At 36.1% G+C, this 25,547-nt stretch overlaps 1 protein-coding gene across 20 annotated transcripts in view; it reads left to right on the top strand.

Moving 5' to 3' along the window:
- PTPRD (protein tyrosine phosphatase receptor type D) overlaps nucleotides 1-25,547 on the top strand; it is a 2,536,342-nt gene that overhangs the window by 513,676 nt on the left and 1,997,119 nt on the right. The gene's annotated exons all lie outside the window — the stretch shown is intronic.

Consider the following 25,547-nt stretch of genomic DNA (forward strand, 5'->3'; position numbering starts at 1 on the left):
GAACAATAGACTGTTTCCAAATTGGGAAAGGAGAACATCAAGGCTGTATGTATATTGTCACCCTGTTTATTTAACTTATATGCAGAGTACATTATGAGAAATGCTGGGCTGGAGGAAGCTCAAGCCTGAATCAGGATTTCTGGGAGAAATATCAATAATCTCAGATATGCAGATGACACCACCCTTATGGCATAAAGTGAGGAAGAACTAAAGATCCTCTTGATGAAAGGGAAAGAGGAGAGTGCAAAAGTTGGCTCAAAGCTCAACATTCAGAAAACTAAGAGCATGACATCTGGTTCCATCACTTCATGGCAAATGGATGGGGAAACACTGGAAACAGTGACAGACTTTATTTTGGGGGGCTCCAAAATCACTGCAGATGTTGACTGCAGCCATGAAATCAAAAGATGCTTGCTCCTTGAAAGATAAAGCTATGACCAACCTAGACAGCATATTAAAAAGCAGAGACATTACTTTGCCAACAAAGGTCCATCTAGTCAAAGCTATAGTTTTTCCAGTAATCATGTATGGAACTGAGAGTTGGACTAGAAAAAAAAGCTGAGTGCCAAAGAATTGATGCTTTTGAACTGAGGTGTTGGAGAAGGCTCTTGAGACTCCCTTGTACTACAAGGAGATCCAACCAGTTAATCCTAAAGGAAATCAATCCTGAATATTCATTGGAAGGACTGATGCTGAAGCTGAAACTCCAATACTTTGGCCACCTGATGTGAAGAACTGACTAATTGGAAAAATCCTCATGCTAGGAAAGATTGAAGGCAGGAGAAGGGGACGACAGAGGATGAGATGGTTGGATGGCATCACCAACTCTATGGACATGAGTTTGAGTAAGCTCAGAGAATTGGTGATGGACAGGGAAGCCTGATGTTCTGCAGTCCATGGGGTTGCAGAGTCAGACACAAGTGAGTGACTGAACTGACTGAGACTGTATCCCACCAGGCTCCCTCTGTCCATGGAATTCTCTAGGCAAGAATACTGGAGTGCATACCCATTTCCTTCTTCAGGGGATCTTCCCAACCCAGGGATTGAACCTAGGCATAGAAAAAGCAAGAGAGTTCCAGAAAAACATCTATTTCTGCTTTATTGACTATGCCAAAGCCTTTGACTGTGTGGATCACAATAAACTGTGGGAAATTCTGAAAGAGATGGGCATACCAGACCACCTGATCTGCCTCTTGAGAAATTTGTATGCAGGTCAGGAAGCAACAGATAGAACTGGATATGGAACAACAGACTGGTTCCAAATAGGAAAAGGAGTACGTCAAGGCTGTATATTGTCACCCTGTTTATTTAACTTATATGCAGAGTACATCATGAGAAACGCTGGGCTGGAAGAAACACAAGCTGGAATCAAGATTGCTGGCAGAACTATCAATAACCTCAGATATACAGATGATACCACCCTTATGGCAGAAAGTGAAGAGGAACTCAAAAGCCTCTTGATGAAAGTGAAAGTGGAGAGTGAAAAAGTTGGCTTAAAGCTCAACATTCAGAAAATGAAGATCATGGCATCCGGTCCCATCACTTCATGGGAAATAGGTGGGGAAACAGGGGAAACAGTGTCAGACTTTATTTTTCTGGACTCCAAAATCACTGCAGATGGTGCCTGCAGCCATGAAATTAAAAGATGCTTACTCCTTGGAAGGAAAGTTATGACCAACCTAGATAGCATGTTCAAAAGCAGAGACATTACTTGCCAACAAAGGTTTGTCTAGTCCAGGCTATGGTTTTTCCTGTGGTCATGTATGGATGTGAGAGTTGGACTGTGAAGAAGGCTGAGTGCTGAAGAATTGATGCTTTTGAACTGTGGTGTTGGAGAAGACTCTTGAGAGTCCCTTGGACTGCAAGGAGATCCAACCAGTCCATTCTAAAGGAGATCAGCCCTGGGTGTTCTTTGGAAGGAATGATGCTAAAGCTGAAACTCCAGTACTTTGGCCACCTCATGCGAAGAGTTGACTCATTGGAAAAGACTCTGATGCTGGGAGGGATTGAGGGCAAGAGGAGAAGGGGACGACAGAGGATGAGATGTCTGGATGGCATCACTGACTGGATGGCATGAGTCTGAGTGAACTCCGGGAGTTGGTGATGGACAGGGAGGCCTGGCGTGCTGCGATTCATGGGGTCGCAAAGAGTCAGACACGACTGAGCGACTGATCTTATCTGATCTGATCTCCTGCATTGCAGGCAGACTCTACCATGTGTATTTATCTGTGAACTTAACACAAATAACATGTATACATTAAATGTGTACAGCTATTTGTATATCAATCATACCTTGTTAAAGTTGTTAAAAGCTTCTTAGTCATTACTACTTATGTTTCTATTCCTACTATAGAAAGTGATGTGGAGTTATAGATTGTTTTATCTTAAAGTATTTGATGATAGATTAGGTTTCTTAGGTTTTTAAATTCAGACAAATAATATATTTCTTCTCTAATGCAATATGATCTTATATACTAAGGTCTACCATGCATTGAGAGCCATGGGTAGAACAGATAGTTTATTGAACATAATTTCTAAATCTTACCTTTTTCTTCTGATAGTAGTAGAAGTATCTTTTCTACAAAGAAAAAGACTGAAATTTGGGTGAGGTTAAGTGACCATCTATCTCAGATTAACACAGCTAATAAGTGGTAATTGTTTGGCAGGGACAACATTTTGATCAGGATTTATTGTCAGAGAAGAAAAGCTGTCTTTTTTCACTAACTGAACAAATGAGTCTTATCTTAACTATTAACTTGTTTTAAGAAACAATAATAATGAAGATAATCTCAAAATATATAGTATATATGTTCCCAAGTAATTTCAAAAATTAATTTTTACTGATCTAGATAATTTTTGACCATCACTAAGCATTCATGTATTTCAGAAAAGTTATTATATTAACTCCTAAATCAAAAGAAAGAGTAAAATAAATTTAACATGAAAGTTTCAAGGTAAATATAGCTTTTAGTACTCATTTTATTGCTGGTTCTTGATAAATTATGTTGCAATTATAATTCAGTCAATATTTGTTGTTACCATGTATATCCTTATAAATGTGCATTTATGATTAGTTGCTTGATGTCTTTTTGGGAAATTAATGTACTGTACTTCAACTAAAAAAAAAATTTCCTAAATGTAAATAAATACAAAAATAAAAGTTTTAAAATAATTTGTCTTTAAATTTCAAGCCACTTAAAAGAAAGCAAGAAAAAAATTATGTTATTATATGTAGTATAGCCAATATATGTATTATAACCAAAGTTCCAAACTTTCTATTAGTGAAGAATTTAACCCTTTGTGCCACATTAGGAAAATTGTCTTAATTTAATAAAATATGCCAAACAATAGCAAGTTGCTGCTAAGACATATAGTTCTAAATAGAGTACTTAATTTTATATGCATACACATATGGCTGACAGTTATTTTTGCTACTGGTAGAAAAAAAATTTTCCCCAAAATCAAGTATAGTAAGTGCTATTGACACTACTATAGTGCCAAATTGAACCTTAGCCACCTTAAAGTTAACATTCAATGTTTAACATTATAAGGCTCGGGGCATGTAATTATTTGCCATTTTCTGGAACTCAGCATTTAACCTAGTGCTCTGAGAGAGTGTTAGGCACAAGTCAGGAATTTACCTAAAAGATGAGGAAGACAGCTTCATGGCACAAGCACAGGCATCTCTGAGTCTTGATTTCTACTTACCCTTAGATGTGAGATATTCTCCTATGAAGAATTCAAAAAAAATTTTGTGTGTGTGAAGAAATGCCATGGAACATTCTTAAAGCTGATCTTTATTTGGAAATTTTGAGATAAAAGAGAATATTAACATTGTGCTTAGTTGCTCAGTTGTGTCTGACTCTTTATGACCCTGTGGACTGTAGCCCGCCAGGCTTTTGTCCATGGGGTTTCTCCAGGCAAGTACCCTGCACCATGGGATCTTCCCAATCCAGGGATCAAATCCAGGTCTCCTGCATTGCAGGTGGATTCTTTACCATCTGAGTCGCCATAAATGACAATGTTCATGAATTTAAGACTATGGCAGAATCTGGGGACATTATCATTTTTGAATATTCATGGCTTCAGTTTGATAAGATCATAAAAGTACTCTGTGTAATAACCGGTTGGGTATGTCTGACCCCATATCTTACTAGCTTTGAGTGACCCTAGGCAAGTCACTTAAACTTTCCTTAACTCAATTCCTTGCTTTCTATTAAAAAGAAAAAAAAAATTCCTTCCCTATTTTACAAGTGTTTTGTAACTTTTAGTGATTTACAATATTTTAAAATTTTCTAATTTCTTTGCTAAGTGTCTCGAACGTCTTTTTTCACAAGATTAAAAAAAAAGAATTCTAGAATATGCTTCACAGTTTCAAGATCCCACTGCTGCTACTGCTACTGCTAAGTCACTTCAATCATGTCCGACTCTGTGCGACCCCATAGACGGCAGCCCACCAGGCACCCCCGTCCCTGGGATTCTCCAGGCAAGAACACTGGAGTGGGTTGCCATTTCCTTCTCCAATGCATGAAAGTGAAAAGTGAAAGGGAAGTCGCTCAGTCGCGTCTGACTCTTGGCGACCCCATGGACTGCAGCCTACCAGGCTCCTCCATCCATGGGATTTTCCAGGCAAGAGTACCGGAGTGGGGTGCCATTGCCTTCTCCTCAAGATCCCACACTTCACATTAAATTTCCCCAACACAAATGTATCTAATCATAATAAAATGTTAATGTAAAACTCTGTCATCTGGAATCATATCTAATGTGATATTACAAATAAGATAGAAAATGTCCATATTCTGTCCTATAATGTGAATTATCTGTCAGATAATAAAGACTAAATGATCAGTGGCTTTATATTTATAAGAGAAAAAATGTGACTCTAGTCATATTTATGTGATACTGGAAACTTGACCCTTTCCCAATGTGATTCAAGTTTATATCTATTTATAAGTATGTACCAGTATCTCCTATCTAAGGTATAATAATTCCCTGCCACTTGATAAGGTTTGTCTTTGGTCCTGTGAAAATATTAGTTTACTTCTTTTGACGTATACCCCAGAATTCACCATTAAATGCTGTTTGGCCCAGCACTCACTAGCAGGCCTGTTACTGGAGTTAGTTATGATGCAATTGCATCTCTTTGTTATATGCTTTCTTGGAAAAGGATCCAACATTTGCCATAGCCAATTTCTGCTCTCATCTCCTCGATTCAATTCAGCATTAAATGAGGCTGAGGGAGAGAGCTAAAAATAGGCTAACCAGTCCCATCAAAAGTGACCAGAACTAGAATGCCAAGACCTGCCACTGTATGATTTGGTGACTTTGAGAATTATGAATGATGTTAGAAATGATTCAAGTAATAAGGTTATAATGTTTTCAAATAATCCAATATTTAATATTTCAACTATTGTATATTATATACATTTGTACTATTAATGGCAATATAATATTTTAATTTTAACCATCTTTCAGAAGACTAAAACACTCTTACTTTTGGAGACATCTCTATGTAGTGATTTAAATATATGAATATTTAGGCAACATGAGATTTTGACTTGTCCTTGAAGTTAGATTTTAAGCACTGATAGATTGCCAGCAGCTAAATGCTAGTTAATACCACTCCTTATAAACAAAAATCTGCACTGGAGTTAAATAATTTTTAACATGCCATCTTTTGGACTTTTACTCCGTAAGAAGACTGTCATATAAGTATTTGATGTTCAAGAGAATAATATTTTTACCACTACAGTGTTGAAATAATTTAGCAACTAGGCTTTGGAACTTGGAGCAAATCCTGACAAGATCAGAGTAATATTTGTCCCCTTGGAATATTGGTCAAGAAAAATATAACACACTGCCTTGTCACATCTCAGTAAAACAATGACCCTGCCGTTTCTACAGTCTAGTGATCTGAGTTAGAAAAATATCTTGAGGTGTAAAATTCATGTTTAAGAAGCAGAGTGATACATTTCTTAGGTATGGATAAAAGTCTCTAAAGACTTATCCACTTTTGTAGTTAAAGGTTTATACATCGTTTGAGGAACTTAACCCTGTATTTGTTCAACAAATACTTAAGGATTACATACTGTGTAGCAGGCACTGAGATGTAATGGTATTGGAGTATACACGTATTACCTGCATCTCAGTGAAATCAAATAAGTGAATTTTGGAGGGAATTTTTCTGTGTGAGAAGGTATCCTTGAGTTAGTGTCCAGTTCTAGTCTTTTTCTTTTTTTTAATTTAAAATTTTATTTGTTTATGTATTTTTGACTGTGCTGGGTCTTTGTTCCCGTACATGGGTTTCTCATTGAGGTGAGTTACCCTGTGGCAGAGCACAGGCTCTAAACATGCAGACTTCAGTAGCTGTGACAGGTGGGCTTAGTTGCTCTGCATGTGGGATCTTCCCAGACCAGGGATCAAACTCATGTCCCCTAATTTGGCAGGAGGATCCTTAACCACTGGCTCACTATGGATGTCCAAGTCCTAGTCTCTCTAAAGCTATTTTAATGAAGGTTTTCACATCCACAGTTGCTATTGATTTAAAGATACGCTATTGATTTTGGAAAAGAAACATAGAAAGGAAACTTCAAGATAATATGGGGCTGAAAATGGTAGTGTTTGTATTTGTAGTAGTGTTTGGAATAGTATATGTGTGGTTCTATCTATGTTGTTGAAAAAATGCTCTTTCCATGGTTTCCAAAGCATGGTTTTAGTTCTTCTCCCAGAGAATAATTAACAGTAACTTAATTGTAGGTGAGAATCCTCCAAAGTACCTAAATAGGTTTCACAATAAAATATGTCAATTTGAAGGCATCTCACCACTTGCTTTTAGTGACTGCTTTGAGAAGAACTTTGGCCACCTGATGTGAAGAACTGACTCATTTGATAAGACCCTGATGCTGGGAAAGATTGAAGGTGGGAGAAGGGGATGACAGCAGATGAGATGGTTGGATGGCATCACTGACTCAGTGAATATGAGTTTGAGTAAACTCCAAGAGTTGGTGGTGGACAGGGAGGCCTGGCATGCCGCAGTCCATGGGGTCGCAAAGAGTCAGACACGACTGAGCTACTGAACTGAACTGAACTTGAGAAGAGGTCTTTGCCTAAGGAGCTAGTTACCTATGAACTGAATAAAGCTTCCAACAGCTAAGGCAGCTAAGGATCTGATTCTGGGAGCTATCACTGGCTCTCCTCAAATCTGTGACCACTGCTGCCTGATTAGAATAAATGCATTGGAATATAAGTTCCTCCAAGACTTCTCTGTCATTCTTTCAAACTCTTGATATACCAAAATCCCAACTGAACTCTGTGTTTCAGGCCAGATTTGAAGAATAACTCTCTTGTGTTTTATGATGGAAGAGAATAATTTGGATAACATATTTTTCTCTAACCCTTTGACATATTTTCTTTACTTATTTGAATGTATTTATTGTAGATTCTTTAAATACTTTGTCATCTAAATATATTATCAGAATCAACTTGGAATCTCATTCTTTTGTGCATTCTGAATATGGATTGTACTTTCTAATTTCTTTGTGTATCTACTGAATTTTAGCTGAAATTGAGCATTATAAATAATATCAATGCATTTCCAATTTGAAATCTGATCTGTGGCATATTTTACTGGCAAGTAAAATGTAATTTTATTCTGGTATTTTCTGCAGCTATAACTAGGGAGACTAGACAGTGCCCTTAGGCCAGAAAGATACTATCAAAATTAGAATTCCTCTGGTTTCCCTCTGCTTAGGACATTTCACAGAGCCTTTAAATAATAGAATTGTTTTAATTTTTTTATTTGGTTTATAATTGCTATTTGTAGAAATCACAGCCACTCACTATTCTGCCATTACAATAAGTATTCCTGCTCTTTCATTTATATTCATAGGTTTTTCACTATTAGGACTCAGACATGAATGCATGAATTCATTGAATAGAATTAAAATATAAAAGGCAACCACTGGTAGCTACTATTTTCAGAATTGTCCCAGCATTCTGAAGGCTGTCTGTATATTTGAATCAAGCCTGTTCCCACTATTCTTTTGATGAATTACTTCCCAGAAATCACCACTGTCCCTCCGCAATAAACTCCTGACAGTTTAGTTGGCTTCTTCCAGTCAGTTAGTAATAGTAAGCCTTAAAGGAAAATATAATGTAGTTACTCTACTTTGTATTCATATCACCTAAGCCTAGATAAGGTAAGCTTTTTTAGATTTAATTGCTAGGCCAGTAGAATCTTTCATCTTTCTTTTTTTTTTTTTTCTGAAAGAGGGTTGAAATTTATAGGTTGTTTTACTTTTGTCTGATACTCATAGAAAAAGTAACTTTTAAACTTATGTAGTTAGTCATTGAATTAGTGAGTGACAGAAATATTTCTTTTAATAAATATCCTGTTGGCTAAAAACTTTATATTGAAAAATGAAAGATTAAAACATTTTTCTTCCTTTTTCAATATGGGAAGATACACTGCTGCTTTGGTATTTCCAGAGAAAGAGAAGCACAAAAGATGCTGTTCTTGTGATTTTTTTTCTGTTAGATCTCTTTAGAGATTTTAAAAGGCAAATGTTAGGGATAAGAGCCCATGCAGAGGCAAGGTATCATAAAGGACATGGCTGACTCCAGGCGTGCACCAGCTGTGCAAACATCATTTCTGCTACAGATAATAGTGTAGATCACTACAGATATTTTAAACAGCACTACCTATCATAATGAACATTGGATTTTTCAGAAACAAATACATTAGTAACAAAAGATTTTTAAAATCTCATGATTCAGTAAATACACTTCAGGATGCAGTAAGTACTTGAATGTGAATTAAATGATTGAATAAAAATATGATTTTTAAACTGCAGATTTTATTACATCTATTATATTACATGTATATTATATGACATCTATTATATCATTTTATTACATGTGAGAGTTAAATGTATTTTAACAAATACAATGCTTATTTTTGTACACTTCATAATAATATTTTAGAAGACATCACCTCATATAAACACAAATGTTTCTTAAAATATCAAAGCATTCTACAAATCTTTAAAAATACAGTTTCAAGGGGAAAAAATTGGATTTCCTCCTTCAGATCCTTGCCTTCACTTTCAAGGCTAATGGCCACTGAAGTACCATGAGCTCTGCTCATTCAGATCAGATTGATGTTCAAGTCACAATGCACCTTCTGCAGGCTCCTCACAGGGTTATAGCTCTGTGCATCCTGGGCTCTTCCATCACTTACACGGCAGCAACTCTTACAGCTGCCTTGGGAGACAGTGAGCTTGTACTTTATATCTCTTTCCTTGAAGCAAAAATAATGTTTCAGAGGTAGGCTGAAGATAAGAACTAAATAGAAAGGTTCATTAATACATCTTTATAAAACCCAAAGCATCCACTTCTAGTTATAGGATATCCCATATTGTATGAATAATAGTTCCTTAAATCTTAAACTTAACACAAAGAAGATTTCATTTCCTAATAGATAAACAGGTAATACCCTTGGAGAAGGAAATGGCAAACGACTCCAGTATTCATGCCTGGGAAATACAATGGACAGAGGAGTCTGGCGGGCTACAGTTCATGGGGGCACCAAAGAATCAGACATGATTCTTAGTGACTAAACAACAACAAAGCAGATAATTAAACATTTGTCTTAGATCCCACCTCATAGACAAAATCTCCAACAGTATATTTCTTATATTATTAATATCCTTGAGTATTCTTTTTCTTTGTAATTGAACATACAGCCCACCTACATATTCTAGGCACTGTATAGTCCATGGGGTTGCAAAGAGTCAGACACTACTGAGAACCTTTCACACTTCACTTATATATCCAGTTGAAGTTAAGAGTTGCTAGTTTCAGTGTGTGAGAAGTTTCCATCCTTATTTCAAGTCTTTTATCATTATGATTCCTCTGCTTTTGACCCCTGGTAACCATGATTTTGAATTAACATCTCGACTCATTGTGTGAAAAGATAAATGATGCTTGCCATAAAATACTGCAAATATTCAAATACCTCTGCTTAAAGATAATGATTCTGCCAATGCATTACTGGTGTTTGATGGGCAACAGTAGTCCATGCAGCCATTGACTATTTCCTTTGTTGATGAAATAGATAATAGGCTAAAGATGTTTAAGAGCTGAGGATTGCCTGTGACATGTGGATTTTTATATGCTAAATTAAAATATTTCTGAGTCATCAAGAAGAATAAATAAAAGGGAATGTGAGCTTCCCCATTTCAATATGTTCCTTTGCTTTTTAATTGACCATAATTTATTTAGACGAGTATACATGGACCCACAGGGCTTCCCAGGTGGCTCAGTGGTAAAGAATCCACCTGCCAATGAAGGAGACACAGGAAATGCAGATTTGATCTCTGGGTTGGGAGCTCTCAGGAGAGATCTGGAGGAGAAAAATGGCAACCAACTCCAGTATTCTTGCTGGATAATCCCATGGCCAGAGGAATCTGACAGGATAAGTCTATGGGGTGACAAAGAGTTGGACACAACTAAGAGCACACTCACATGGACTCAGAACTCTCCAGTTATTATATTGGCATGGCATTCAAAAACAGATGAAATTCAGTTCCATTCTTAGTAGAATCTCTAAAGGACTGTCTCTGAGATCTTCTCTCAAATTCACATAAGCCGCAGTTCTACTCCACTGACTGTAGTCATTTCATGTTATTATGAAAATGTCTAATTTTAAAAGAATAAATATTTATAAAATCCAAGGAGATAAATGCTGAACTTCAGATTTATAGTACTGTTGGATTTGAATGATTAATAAAAATTCTGAAAGTGAATATGTTGTTTTAATACTAAATTCCATTTATATGTAAAATGTTTTAAAAGAAAAGGGATTTTGCATATCTTGGGGTTCTGAGCATAACTGATTTTTTTAAATATCTGCAAGCTGTAAATGAAATCAACATTATATGTTGAAAATAAAGCTGATAAAATGGACAAAGCATCTGAAATAGTGGAAATGCCTGATGCTTTGCCAGGTCTATTTTGTTTTGGTTAAACATATTAGTATCCAGAGTTTCTTAAAAATGTGTTATTTTTATCTCCATCCAAGTGTTAGGGAAGAAGAGTGATTTTGTTTACTCCCGGGTGGCTTGAATTTGATTTGAACTCACAGCAGAGTTTGCACTGATGAATAGCTTTTCATTGAACATGAATTAATTGAGAAATTCAGATTAGTCAGCCACTTTTTCTTTATAATTTAAGTTTCAGAGAAGAAGCATTTAGCAAAAATAGAACACAAAGTGTTGTGCAGTGATGAATTGCACCTGATTACTAGCTGAATTAATAAAATTATTAATGAACAAGACACTGAAGCTTTCTTTCAGAGTAGCTAAGAAAAATGATTGTTTTAAGGAAACAAAGAAGAAAAAAAGCATTGGCATAAAAAAAAGAGTAAGTGTTTTGTTTAATTAACATCAGACTGACATGATGTTAAAGGCAGATGTAAGCTGTCAGACACATTTTTTCTCATTATGTACTTTATTTTTTGCTTTGTAGATGCCTTAATTACTAAATATCTCTAACAGTTTAAATTAAAATTCAAGACTTTCCCCTTCTCTTTATTCATGTCTGTATTGTGTTGTTCAGTTGTTAAGTCATGTCCAACTCTTTGTGAGCCCATGGTCTGTAGTAAGACAGGCTTCCCTGTCCTTCATTATCTCCCGGAATTTGCTTAAACTCATGTCCATTGAGTCAGTAATGCTATCAAAACATTTCATCCTCTGTTGCCTCCTTCTCCTGCCCTCAATCTTTCCCAGTGTCACCATCTGTATACACACACACATATATATATGTGTGTGTACATATATATATGGATATGGATATATATGAACTGAGTTACTAAGTCATGTCCAACTCTTGCACCACATGGACTGTAGCCAGCCAGGCTCCTCTGTCCATGGAATTCTCCAGGCAAGGATACTGGAGTGGCTTTCCAGTTCCTTCTCCAGGGTATCTTCCTGACCCAGGAATAGAAGCCGGGGCTCCTGCACTGCAGGCAAATTCTTTAACAACTGCACTACAAGGCAAGCCCTAGATATGTATGAAGTGAAGTGAAGTTAAGTGAAGTCGATCAGTCATGTCCGACTCTTTGAGACCCCGTGAACTGTAGCCTACCAGGTTCCACCATCATTGGATTTTCCAGGCAAGAATACTGGAGTGGGTTGCCATTTCCTTCTCCAGGAAATCTTCCCGACCCAGATATCGAACCCTGGTCTCCCGCCTTGTAGGCAGATGCTTTACCGTCTGAGCCACCAGGGAAGTCTAGATATGTATGAACATATATTAAAAAAAAATATATATATATATATATATACACACACACACATATGCATATATATATTTAAATGTCCTCTACTTTATTTAGAGCTCATCTCTTTAAAGGTGTTAGTTTTATACAACTACATAAGGATGATGTTATCCTTAGATAGGGGTGATTATTTAGAAAGTTTTAATTTTATTTTACAAAAAAAATTTCTTAAGTCTCCCAAACTTAACAGAAAATTGGTATCTTTAACAAGCTCTTGAATTTATCTTTTGTTTAATTATATTTATTTCAGTTCAACCCTGTTCAATTGCTCAGTCATGTCTAACACTTTGCAACCCCATGGACTGCAGCATGCCAGGTTTCCCTGTCCATCACCAACTCCCAGAGCTTGCTCAAACTCATGTCCATTGACTCGGTGATGCCATCCAGCCATCTCATTCTCTGTCATCCCCTTTTCCTCCCACCTTCAATCTTTCTCAGCATCAGGGTCTTTTCCAATGAGTCAGTTCTTCGCATAGGTGGCCAAAGTATTAGAGCTTCAGCTTCAGCATAAGTCCTTCCAATGAATATTCAAGACTGATTTCCTTTAGGATTGACTGGTTGGATCTCCTTGCTGTCCAAGGGACTCTCAAGAGTCTTCTTCAACACCAAAGTTCAAAAACATCAGTTCTTTGGTGCTCAGCCTTCTTTATAAACTCTCACATCCACATATGACCACTGGAAAAACTGTAACTTTGACAAGATGGACTTTTGTCAGTAAAGTAATGTCTCTGCTTTTAAATATGCTGTCTAGTTTTGTCATAGCTTTTCTTCCAAGGAGCAAGTCACCATCTGCAGTGATTTTGGAACCCAAGGAAATAAAGTCTCTCACTGTTTCCATAGTTTCTCCATCTATTTGCCATGGAGTGATGGGACTAGATGCCATGATCTTAGTTTTTTGAATGTTGAGTTTTAAGCCAGGCTTTTCACTCTCCTCTTTCACTCTCATCAAGAGGCCTTTTTGTTCCTCTTCACTTTTAGCCATAAAGGTGGTATCATCTGTGTATCTGAGGCTATTGACATTTCTACCAGAAATCTTGACTCCAGCTTGTGCTTCATCCAGCCCAATATTTCACATGATGTACTCTGCATATAAGTTAAATAAGCAGGGTGACAATATGCAACTTTGATGTACTCATTTCCCAATTTGGAACCAGTCTATTGTTCCATGTCCCTTTCTAGCTGTTGCTTCTTGATCTGATTTCTCAGGAGGCAGATAAGGTGGTCTGTTATTCCCTTCTCTTTAAGAATTTTCCACAGTTTGTTGAGAGCTACACAGTCAAAAGCTTTGGCATAATTGATAAAGCAGAAGTAGATTTTTTTCTGGAATTTCCTTCCTTTTTCTATGATCTGATGGATATTGGCAGTTTGAGCTATGGTTCCTCTGCCTTTTCTAAATCCAGCTTGCACATCTGAAAGTTCACAATTCATGTAATTGTTGAAGCCTGGCTTGTAGAATTTTGAGTATTACTTGCTAGCATGTGACATGAGTGAAATTGTGTGGTAGTATAACATTCTTTGGCATTGCCCTTCTTTGAGATTGGAATTAACACTGCCCTTTTCCAGTCCTGTGGCCACTGCTGAGTTTTCCAAATTTGTTGGCCTATTGACTGCAGCACTTTCACAGCATCATCATTTAGGATTTGAAAGAGCTCAACTGGAATCCTATCACCTCCACTAGCTTTGTTCGTAGTGATGCTTCCTAAGGCCCACTTGACTTTGCATTCCAGAATGTCTGGCTCTAGGTGAGTGATCACCCTATCATGGCTATCTGGGTCATGAAGACCTTTTTGTATAGTTCTTCTGTGTATTTTTGCCACCTCTTCTTTATACCTTCTGTTTCTGTTAGGTCCATATCATTTCTGTCCTTTATTGTGCCCATCTTTACATGAAGTGTTCCCTCGGTATTTCTAATTTTCTCGAAGAGATCTCTAGTCTTTCCCATTCTATTGTTTTCCTCTATTTCTTTGCATTGATCACTGAGGAAGGCTTTTTTATCTTTCCTTGCTATTCTTGGGAACTCTGCCTTTAGATGGGTATATCTTTCCTTTTCTCCTTTGCCTTAAGCTTTTCTTCTTTTCTCAGCTATGTGTTAGGCCTCCTCAGACAACCATTTTGCTTTTTTGCATTTCTTTTTTTTGGGGATACTTTTGATCACTGCCTCCTGTACAATGTCACAAACCTCCATCCTTAGTTCTTCAGGCACTCTGTCTACCCAATCTAATCCCTTAAATCTATTTGTCACCTCCACTGTATAATCATAAGGGATTTGATTTAGGTCATACCAGAATGACCTAGTGGAGAAGTGGTTTCCCTACTTTCTTCAATTTAAGTCTGAATTTTGCAATAAGCAGTTCATGATCGGAGCCACAGTCAGGTCCTGTTCCTGTCTTTGCTGACTGTATAGAGCTTCTCCATCTTTGGTTTCAAAGAATATAATCAATCTGATTTTGGTATTGACCATCTGGTGATGTCATTGTATACAGTCATCTCCTGTATTGTTGGAAGATGGTGTTTGCTGTGACCAGTGCATTCTCTTGGCAAAACTTTGTTGGCCTTTGCCCTCCTTCATTTTTACTCCAAGGCTAAACGTTCCTCCTCCTCTAGGTATCTTCTTGACTTCCTGCTTTTGCATTCCCGTCCCCTATGATGAAAAGAACACCTTTGTGTGTGTATGTGTGTGTGTGTGTGTTAGTTCTAGAAGCTCTTAGGTCTTCATAGAAATGTTCAAATTCAGCTTCTTTGGTATGAGTGGTTGGGGCATAGACTCAGATTCCTGTGATATTGAATGGTTTGCCCTTGAAAAACAAACAGATCATTTTGTTGTTTTTGAGAGTGCATCCAAATACTGAATTTTGGACTTTTTCATTGAATATGCGGGCTACTCCATTTCTTCTAAGGGATTCTGGCCCACAAGGAGAGATAAGAAACCCTTCCTCAGTGATCAATGCAAAGAAATAGATTGGGAAAGAGTAGAGATCTCTTCAAGAGAATTAGAGATACCAAGGGATCATTTCAGCAAAGATGGGCACAGTAAAGAACAGAAATGCAAGACCCTAACAGAACAGAAGATATTAAGAAGAGGTGGCAAGAATACATGGAAGAACTATATAAAAATGACCTTAATAACCCAGATAACCATGATGGTGTGATTACTTACCTAGAGCCAGACATCCTGGAGTATGATGTCAAGTGGGCCTTAGGAAATATTACTACAAGCAAAGTTATTAGGAGTGATAGAATTTCAGCTGAACTACTTCAAATCCTAAAAAATGATGCTGTTAAAGTGCTGCATTCAATATGCCAGCAAATTTGGAAAAGTCAACAGTGGCCTCAGTTTTTGGCCTCAATATTGGAAATATTCAGTTTTCAATCCAATCCCAAAGATTGACAATGCCAGAGAATGTTCAAACTACCAAACAATTACACTCGTTTCACATGCTAGCAAGGAAATGCTCAAAATCCTTGAATCTAGGTTTCTACTGTATGTGAACCAAGAACTTCCAGATATACAAGCTGGATTAATAAAAGGCAGAGAAATCAGAGGTCAAATTGCCAACATCCATTGGATTATCGAAAAAGCAAGGAAATTCCAGAAAAATACCTGCATTTGCTTCATTGCCTACACTAAAACCTTTGATTTTATGGATCATAATAAACTATGGAAAATTTTTAGAGGTGGAAATACCAGATCACCTTCCCTGCCTCCTGAGAAAACTGTATGCAGGTCAAGAAGCAACAGTTAGAAGTGTACATGAAACAACAAACTGGTTCAAATTGGAAAAGGAGTACATCAAGGCTGTGTATTGTCACCTTGCTTATTTAACTTATATGCAGAGTTTATCATGTGAAATGCCATGCTGGATGAAGCTCAAGATGGAATCAAGCTGCCAGGAGAAATATCGATAACCTCAGATATGAAGATGACACCACCCTAATGACAGAAAGTAAAGAGGAACTATAGAACCCTTGCTGAAGGTGAAAAAGAAGAGTAATAAAAACTGGCTTAAAACTCAGCATTCATAAAACTAAGATCTTGGCATCTCATCCCATCATCACTTCATGGCAAATAGAAAGGGAAAAATGGAAATAGTAACAGACTTTATTTTCTTGTCCTCCAAAATCACCACAGATAGTTACTGAAGCCACAAAATTAAAAGATACTTGCTCCTTGGGAAACAAACTGTGGCAAACCTAAATAGCATATTAAAAAGCAGAGACATCACTTTAATGACAAAGGTCCGTCTAGTCAAAGCTATGATTCTCCCCATAGTCATGTGCAGCAGCATGTGCTGTTGTGAGATTTGAACCATAAAGAAGGCTGAGCACTGAAGAATTAATGCTTTCAAAATGTGGTGTTGGAGAAGACTCTAGAGAGTCTCTTGGACAGCAAGGAGGTCAAACCAATTAAATGAAGTCAATTCTGAGTATTCATTAGAACAACTCATGCTGAAGCTGAAGTTCCAATACCTTGGCCACCTGAGGTGAAGAGCAGACTCATTGGGAAAAGCCCTGATGCTGGGAAAGATTGAGGGAAGGAGGAGAAGGAAGCAACAGAGAATGAGATGGTTGGATGGCATCACCACTCAATGAACATGAGTTTGAGCAGACACCAGGAGATAGTGAAGGACAGGGAAGCCTGTAGTGCTGCAGTTCATGGGGTCACAAAGATTTGGACATGGCTAAGAGACTGAACAACAACAAAGTCTTTATTATTGTGACACTAAATGTGACTATAATACATTATTAATTTGAGAGCACTAAATCTTTTGAGATTTCAGTTTTTTAGTGTTTGACAACTAAACAAAATATTTTACTTGCACAGTTTTATAAATAAAATAGGAGATCATTATAAAACAAATCCACTGATTTACTTTCCATACAGAGCAAAGTATTTTCTATATTTGACATTTTATCGTATTCCCAATATGTAATTCTATTTTAACATAGAAAATAACTTAGAAGTTATTATGTTTTAGTGATTTTTAAGTTAAAATTTTATAATTACTAAAATCCATGATGTCAGGCCCTCACTGAAGAGAAACATTTATTCAAAACTTTGAAGATGACACTTGGCACATAAAAATAGAATCTTAAATGTGAAAGGATTAACGCAAATGTTACTCTCAGACAAATGCAAGACATAATAGCCCAGTCACAGGGTGGTAATCTTTTAAGCTGTGTAATTCAAGGCCCCTGGTCAGGACTGGGGCTCTTGCATTGAGATTCCCAAACTGAGTTTCTATTTCTGTAGGTACCAGACCCTGAGAATCCTTTTATTACTGTGAGATTTGCCATTGCTGCTTGCTGTACATGTTATTCAGACCTTCAAAGATGAAGGGATTTTATTCCTTCTTTTGTTATCCATTGTCAATTTTGACCAATTCAGCTTAAATTGTAGATCCAGTTCAAATTCATATTTCAGATGCATGTTATTAAGTATGGGTTCTTTCTTGTTCAACCTAATCCCATTCTCCCTTCCAAGCTCAGTGTACTTTACCAGGTTTTCTGTTATCCTTCACATTCCTAAAACATGTAAATAATCAGGAATGGTCTGAAGATGTATGAAGTTATATATTATGCATAAGTGTGCATATATACACATAATATATGTAATCGATGGAGAAGCTCTATACAGTCAGCAAAAACAAGACCAGGAGCTGACTGTGGCTCAGACCATGAACTCCTTATTGCCAAATTAAGACTTAAATTGAAGAAAGTAGAGAAAACCACGAGATCATTCAGGTATGACCTAAATCAAATCCCTTATGATTATACAGTGGAAGTGAGAAATAGATTTAAGGGCCTAGATCTGATAGAGTGCCTGATGAACTATGGAATGAGGTTCGTGACATTGTACAGGAGACAGGGATCAAGACCATTCCCATAGAAAAGAAATGCGAAAAAGCAAAATGGCTGTCTGAGGAGGCCTTACAAATAGCTGTGAAAAGAAGAGAAGTGAAAAGCAAAGGAGAAAAGGAAAGATATAAACATCTGAATGCAGAGTTCCAAAGAATAGCAAGAAGAGATAAAAAAGCCTTCTTCAGCGATCAATGCAAAGAAATAGAGGAAAACAACAGAATGGGAAAGACTAGGGATCTCTTCAAGAAAGTCAGAGATACCAAAGGAACATTTCATGCAAAGATGAGGTTGATAAAGGACAGAAATGGTATGGACCTAACAGAAGCAGAAGATATTAAGAAGAGATGACAAGAATACACAGAAGAACTGTACAAAAAAGATCTTCACGACCCAGATAATCATGATGGTGTGATCACTGACCTAGAGCCAGACATCCTGGAATGTGAAGTCAAGTGGGCCTTAGAAAGCATCACTATGAACAAAACTAGTGGAGGTGATGGAATTCCAGTTGAGCTATTCCAAATCCTGAAAGATGATGCTGGGAAAGTGCTGCACTCAATATGCCAACAAATTTGGAAAACTCAGCAGTGGCCACAGGACTGGAAAAGGTCAGTTTTCATTCCAATCCCAAAGAAAGGCAATGCCAAAGAATGCTCAAACTACCGCACAATTGCACTCATCTCACACGCTAGTAAAGTAATGCTCAAAATTCTCCAAGCCAGGCTTCAGCAATATGTGAACCGTGAACTTCCTGATGTTCAAGCTGGTTTTAGAAAAGGCAGAGGAACCAGAGATCAAATTGCCAACATCTGCTGGATCATGGAAAAAGCAAGAAAGTTCCAGAAAAACATCTATTTCTGCTTTATTGACTATGCCAAAGCCTTTGACTGTGTGGATCACAATAAACTGTGGAAAATTCTGAAAGAGATGGGAATACCAGACCACCTGATCTGCCTCTTGAGAAATCTGTATGCAGGTCAGGAAGCAACAGTTAGAACTGGACATGGAACAACAGACTGGTTCCAAATAGGAAAAGGAGTTCGTCAAGGCTGTATATTGTCACCCTGTTTATTTAACTTATATGCAGAATACATCATGAGAAACGCTGGACTGGAAGAAACACAAGCTGGAATCAAGATTGCCGGGAGAACTATCAATAACCTAAGATATGCAGATGACACCACCCTTATGGCAGAAAGTGAAGAGGAACTCAAAAGTCTCTAGATGAAAGTGAAAGTGGAGAGTGAAAAAGTTGGCTTAAAGCTCAACATTCAGAAAACGAAGATCATGGCATCCGGTCCCACCACTTTATGGGAAATAGATGGGGAAACAGTGGAAACAGTGTCAGACTTTATTTTTCTGGACTCCAAAATCACTACAGATGGTGACTGCAGCCATGAAATTAAAAGATGCTTACTCCTTGGAAGGAAAGTTATGACCAACCTAGATAGCATATTCAAAAGCAGAGACATTACTTTGCCAACAAAGGTTCGTCTAGTCAAGGCTATGGTTTTTCCCGTGGTCATGTGTGGATGTGAGAGTTGGACTGTGAAGAAGGCTGAGCGCCGAAGAATTGATGCTTTTGAACTGTGGTGTTGGAGAAGATTCTTGAGAGTCCCTTGGACTGCAAGAAGATCCAACCAGTCCATTCTGAAGGAGATCAGCCCTGGGATTTCTTTGGAAGGAATGATTCTAAAGCTGAAACTCCAGTACTTTGGCCACCTCATGCGAAGAGTTGACTCATTGGAAAAGCCTCTGATGCTTGGAGGGATCGGGGGCAGGAGGAGAAAGGGATGACAGAGGATGAGATGGCTGGATGGCATCACTGACTCGATGGACGTGAGTCTCAGTGAACTCCAGGAGTTGGTGATGGACAGGGAGGCCTGGCGTGCTGCGATTCATGGGGTCACAAAGAGTCGGACATGACTGAGTGACTGATCTGATCTGATCTGATCTGATATTGCATATTATTTTGAATATTTATTTTTTGGTCATTTCTATGCACTGAAGTCTAGATATTAGTTGATTATTGTTTTTAAACTGTATTTCCCACTTGAAAGGATAAGAACAGCATTGTTCCATTCTGTGTTTGAGGCCAACTCATCTTTTTAAATTTTGTGTCTCTCTGTGTGTTAAAAATAGTTAACTGCTATATTAGTTACAATATATATTAATTGTAGGCTAATATTTGAAAATAATCTGCAAAAACTGAAATAAAAAACTATTTCAGTTACAAAATGGCAATACTCTCAATAACACTTAAACGAAGAATGTCAATAGGTTTCCTTTGTCTTTTGATAGAGTGTGCTGATGACTAGAATATTTTGGTATTATCTCACTTCAAAATAACACTCTCCAGACATCCTTGATTTTAGATGTACTTTTGAAAAGGATTACTTTGAAGAATATTCTTCAAGAGTATGTTGTATTTGAGATGTTGACCTTGGTTAGCTCAAGAAAAAATTGTTTTTCTAACCTGCCCACCATTTGAAATATACTGAGTTGATTTTCAATCTTGTCTTTTTACTCTGTATATGAAAAATAAGCTATATACCTTGAATTGGAAATGGAATATGAAATGAAAAATATGTTTCAGGGTATAAAAATAACAAGTTTAATGGAATTGTGATGATTGGACTATATTTATTCTAGTCAGCTTAGAGACTCACTTTATGAAAGTATTCACATAAAGGACACATTTAAATGCAAATATTTTAAGTTCTTTCATAGCTAAAGGATGTCTGTGTTTTACAGTTACCTCAAAGAATGATATAATATTTTCTAAGTCATATGTATTACATATTTGAAGATCATATTTAAATCAATTTAAAATGAGGGTGGATTTATGGTCTAGGAAGAGGATAGTAATAGTGGTAAAAACTGGTCTGGGTGAGAAATTTATATATTTGATGGGTCAATTTAAGAGAATAAATTTAAATCATTTTTAATTAGAAAAATTAGAATTAAAATGTATTCAATAAAATAAGAATGTTTTTAAAAAGATAATAAAATTTAAATTTTATTCCTTTATATTCTTTAATATTTTTCCTCTTTGTCTAGATAGATAAATATTGATATATATTTGTACAGTATATTTACTTAGGAATTAGCTTTATTTTTGACATTGGGCAATAGAATGTGCTTATATTTTTGTCCTGAAGTAATAGCTAATTAAGGAAATAAAAATAGAGAAATAACAAACCAATTTTTTATATGTAGCATAGCTTAATAAAGTAAAAATTTGCAGTATTAACTGGAGATTAAGGCTCTTGGTTCCAGTGTCAGGCTATCTGGGTATGAATAAGAATATTCTTACTCAATATGAGACCTTAAACAAACGATTTCATCTCTTATGAAGCTTCACTAGATGGTGATATGGCTATTATTATAGTACTTTCTTCAGGGGTGATTTTATTCAATGAGATAATGTGTGTATTTGATTTAATATATAGGAAGTGCTCAATAAGTGTTAGTTATTAACAATTAGACCTAGTTTTAAATTATAAACATGAATTGAGTAATTTTGGAAAAATATTTTTTTAGTCTGAATATCAAATTATTTATTTTAAACTCAGATCAATACCTATTTCATAAAAATGTTTCATATGTAGCTGATTATATTATGTTTTCAAATAATTTTACTTCTTTTCTTCAGCTTCTCTTCCTCATTCTCATTTTCCTCCTTCATTATAATTTTATTTGGTTGTCCTCATTATTATTATAAATAGGGTAGAAACTGCCCACAGAACATTGCTGGAAGTAGTTCAGTAGGGAAAGATATTTCTGGAAGTTGAAAATAAAGGAGTAAGGCTGAAGAGGAGGTGAAAAGGGCATATGAGTAGGATGACATCCTCTACAAAATAGATGCGCAAAAGTTCAAAGGACTGTGCAGTTAAGAGAGAAAGATATGAAAAGATAAAACTCAAAATAAGGTTTCTAGCAGAGAGAGAAGACGGGATCAAGAGAGCTTACATATTGGAATTTGAAATGGTAATGATAGTTCTTTAAATATAAGCAGGAACTAGCAGTGGAATGGTCTCTTTAGTAATATTAGTCAACATAAAAACTGATGATTTACGAGGTTCATAAGAGGACTGTTGAACCACTCACAATTTTTTAGTAGCCAGAAAATAAATAAATAAACAATGAAATAAATTTTGTTTTGTATAATTACTTACTCCTTGTTTAGTTAACCAAGAGAAATTAGTTATCTGATTCATGCATATTTTCATAAGTAGACAGGTAATAGTGAATCCTTATACAATTTTTCCAAAATTTTAAAATCAAATTGCTATAAATATAGATTTTTATATTAAGTATTTAGGTTACATTTTAGATTACTGTAAAGTTTTATTAAAATTTATTCAGAAATATCAAAATCATTTCACTGCCCAAGTTTGTAAATTGAATTATGATATATTGAATTGGGATTTTAATTTGATGAAGTGTACTTAGTATAGAGTATATGTACTACTTTTAATTGAGATTAATAATTTCACAAATGAAGAGACAATTGACTGTATAAAAATTGACTACATTTTCAAAATTTAATTGTGGGCAAGGAAGCCCTGTGAATTGAGCATCATGTTTACTAAATATTCCCTGGGTCAGGAAGATCATCTGGAGAAGGGAATGGCAATCCACTCCAGTATTCTTGCCTGGAGAATCCCATGGACAGAGGAGCCTGGCGGGCTACAGTTTGTGGGGTCGCAAAGAGTCAGACACAACTAACACTGCTACTGCTTACTAAATATATAAAGATTTTGTGTTTCTGATAAGAAATGGATGATGGACATCCATGAAGTCAGTAGCAGTTGCAGGAGTTCAATGGAATATCCTACCCCATCTTGTTCCAAAAAAAAGAAGCTTTGTAATTTATCAGTATCAAGAATAAAGGAAAATTATAGATCATACATTCAATGCATATTAAGTGGTATTATGAATAATATTAAGCTAATAAAGGTTAATGAGGTCACAGGTGAAAGATCAGTATACAAAAATTAATTGTATCTTTACATACTAGCAATTAGCCACTGAAAATAAAATTTTAAAACAGGATCAATTACACTAGTGATTAAAACATATCAGAAATGCATGAAATTCTTGAGTATAAAATTAATAAAATATGTCCAAGATCAAGATGCTAAACTTTTACCCTGAAATCAAAATACACCTAAGTAAATGGAGAAACATACTGCGTTCATGGCTTTGTATTAACAGTATGATTGATAAGTCACTTCTTCATAAATTGAACTGTAAATTCAATGCAATTTTGATAACAATTCTAGCAGTTTTTCTTTTTAAATCAATAAATGAAATCTAAAACTCACATGGCAGTACAGATAGGTTAAAATAGCTTTGTCAGCTTCGGGGAGAAAAGAATAATTTGAGAAATTACACTACGTGATTTCAAGATTTAGTATAAAAAGAGCACAAATGAAGTCAGTGTGGTATTAATAAAAGGATATATTAATAGATAAATAGGACAACTGAACAGAATAGGCCATCCAGAAATAGACCCACAGGTATATGTCTCTTAATTTCAACAAAGTTAAGAACATAATTCCATAGAGAATTTTTTTTCTTTTAACAAATGTTACCAAACACCTGAATATCCATATGTCATAAAAGAACTCTCCTCCCAATTCATGCCTCATAACAGATAGAAGAAAAAAAAAAAAAAAAACCACTTCAATTATAGACATAAATAGAGATCCTCATGTTTTTTAACCTTCTGGAAAAAAATATGGGGGGAGGTCCTTGGGTTAGGCAAATATTTCTTCAGTAGTATACCAAAAGAATGCCTTATTAAAGAAAACTGAATAAATAAATCAGACTATCAAAATGAAGAATTTTTCCTATTTGGAAAAAAAAAAAACTGTTAAGAGAATGCAAGGACAAAACGAAAGCATCTTATTTGGAAATCACATATATAATAAATGGTTTGTAAGCACAATATATGGAAAAACTCTCAAAACTTAATAAAAACAAAAAATCCAATTAAATATGGGCAAAATGTTTTAAGAGACACTATTTATGCAGATGACTTATAAACTCTTTAAAAAAAATGATGTGCAAAATCATTAGGCAAATGCGAATTAAAACCTCAATAAGATAGCTACACATAATTAGTTGAATGGCTAAATTTAAAAAAAGAAAAGGTTGACATCAAATACTGCCAACAAAGGTCCATCTAGTTAAGGCTATGGTTTTTCCAGTGGTCATGTATGGATGTGAGAGTTGGACTATAAAGAAAGCTGAGCACCGAAGAATTGATGCTTTTGAACTGTGGTGTTGGAGAAGACTCTTGAGAGTCCCTCAGACTGCAAGAAGATCCAATCAGTCCATCCTAAAGGAGATTAGTCCTGGGTGTTCATTGCAAGGACTGATGCTAAAGCTCAAACTCCAATACTTTGGCCACCTGATGCAAAGAGCTGACTCATTTGAAAAGACCCTCATGCTGGGAAAGATTGAGGGCAGGAGGAGAAGGGGACAACAGAGGATGAGATGGTTGGATGGCATCACCAACTCAATGGACATGGGTTTGGATGGACTCCAGGAGTTGGTGATGGACAGGGAGGGCTGGCATGCTGTGGTCCATGGGGTCGCAAAGAGTCAGACACAACTGAGAGACTGAACTGAACTGAACTGAACTGCCAATAAGTATTATACTCTTTTGGTGGAAATCCCAAGAATTATAGCCACTTGGGGAATATTTGGGAAATTCCTTTCAAAGTTGAACATAACTTACCACACCATACAAGAATCCCAGTCTTAGGTATTTTTCTGAAGGAAATAAAAACATACTCTCAAAATCATATATGCACATTTTATAGCCGCTTTAGTAATAATTGCTCCAAATTGGAAACAACCCAAAGATCCTTCGGCTGGTAACTGGATAAACAAACTGTGATATACCCATAGAACGAGTACTACACACTACTGATAGACACAACAGCAGAGATAGATTTCAAATGCTGTGTGTTAAGTGAAAGGAGGCTGTATATTGTAATATTTTGTAAGAGATAAAACCAAAGTGACAGAAAATAGACTAGTGTTTCTCTCTATGTGAGGAAGAGGAGAGAAGGTGACTCCAAACAACTTCAGAGGAATATTTTGGGAGTGTTGGGATAGTTTGTTTTAGATTGTGGTGGTTCTATAGCTATGTAAGTGTCAATAACTTACATTAAAAATGGTGAACTTTAAATTAAAATTTTTTTAAAAGAAATAAAAGTTAACAAAAAGGTTTAGAAATTATACACATATACACAAATACTACCTATGTACAGCCAAGTTTGAGTAACTGGATAATTTTATACCCACAACTGATGTTAGGAAACATAATATTGAT

This window comes from Bos taurus, chromosome 8 (genome assembly GCF_002263795.3).
Source record: "Bos taurus isolate L1 Dominette 01449 registration number 42190680 breed Hereford chromosome 8, ARS-UCD2.0, whole genome shotgun sequence".
NCBI classification, from domain to species: Eukaryota; Metazoa; Chordata; class Mammalia; order Artiodactyla; family Bovidae; genus Bos; species Bos taurus.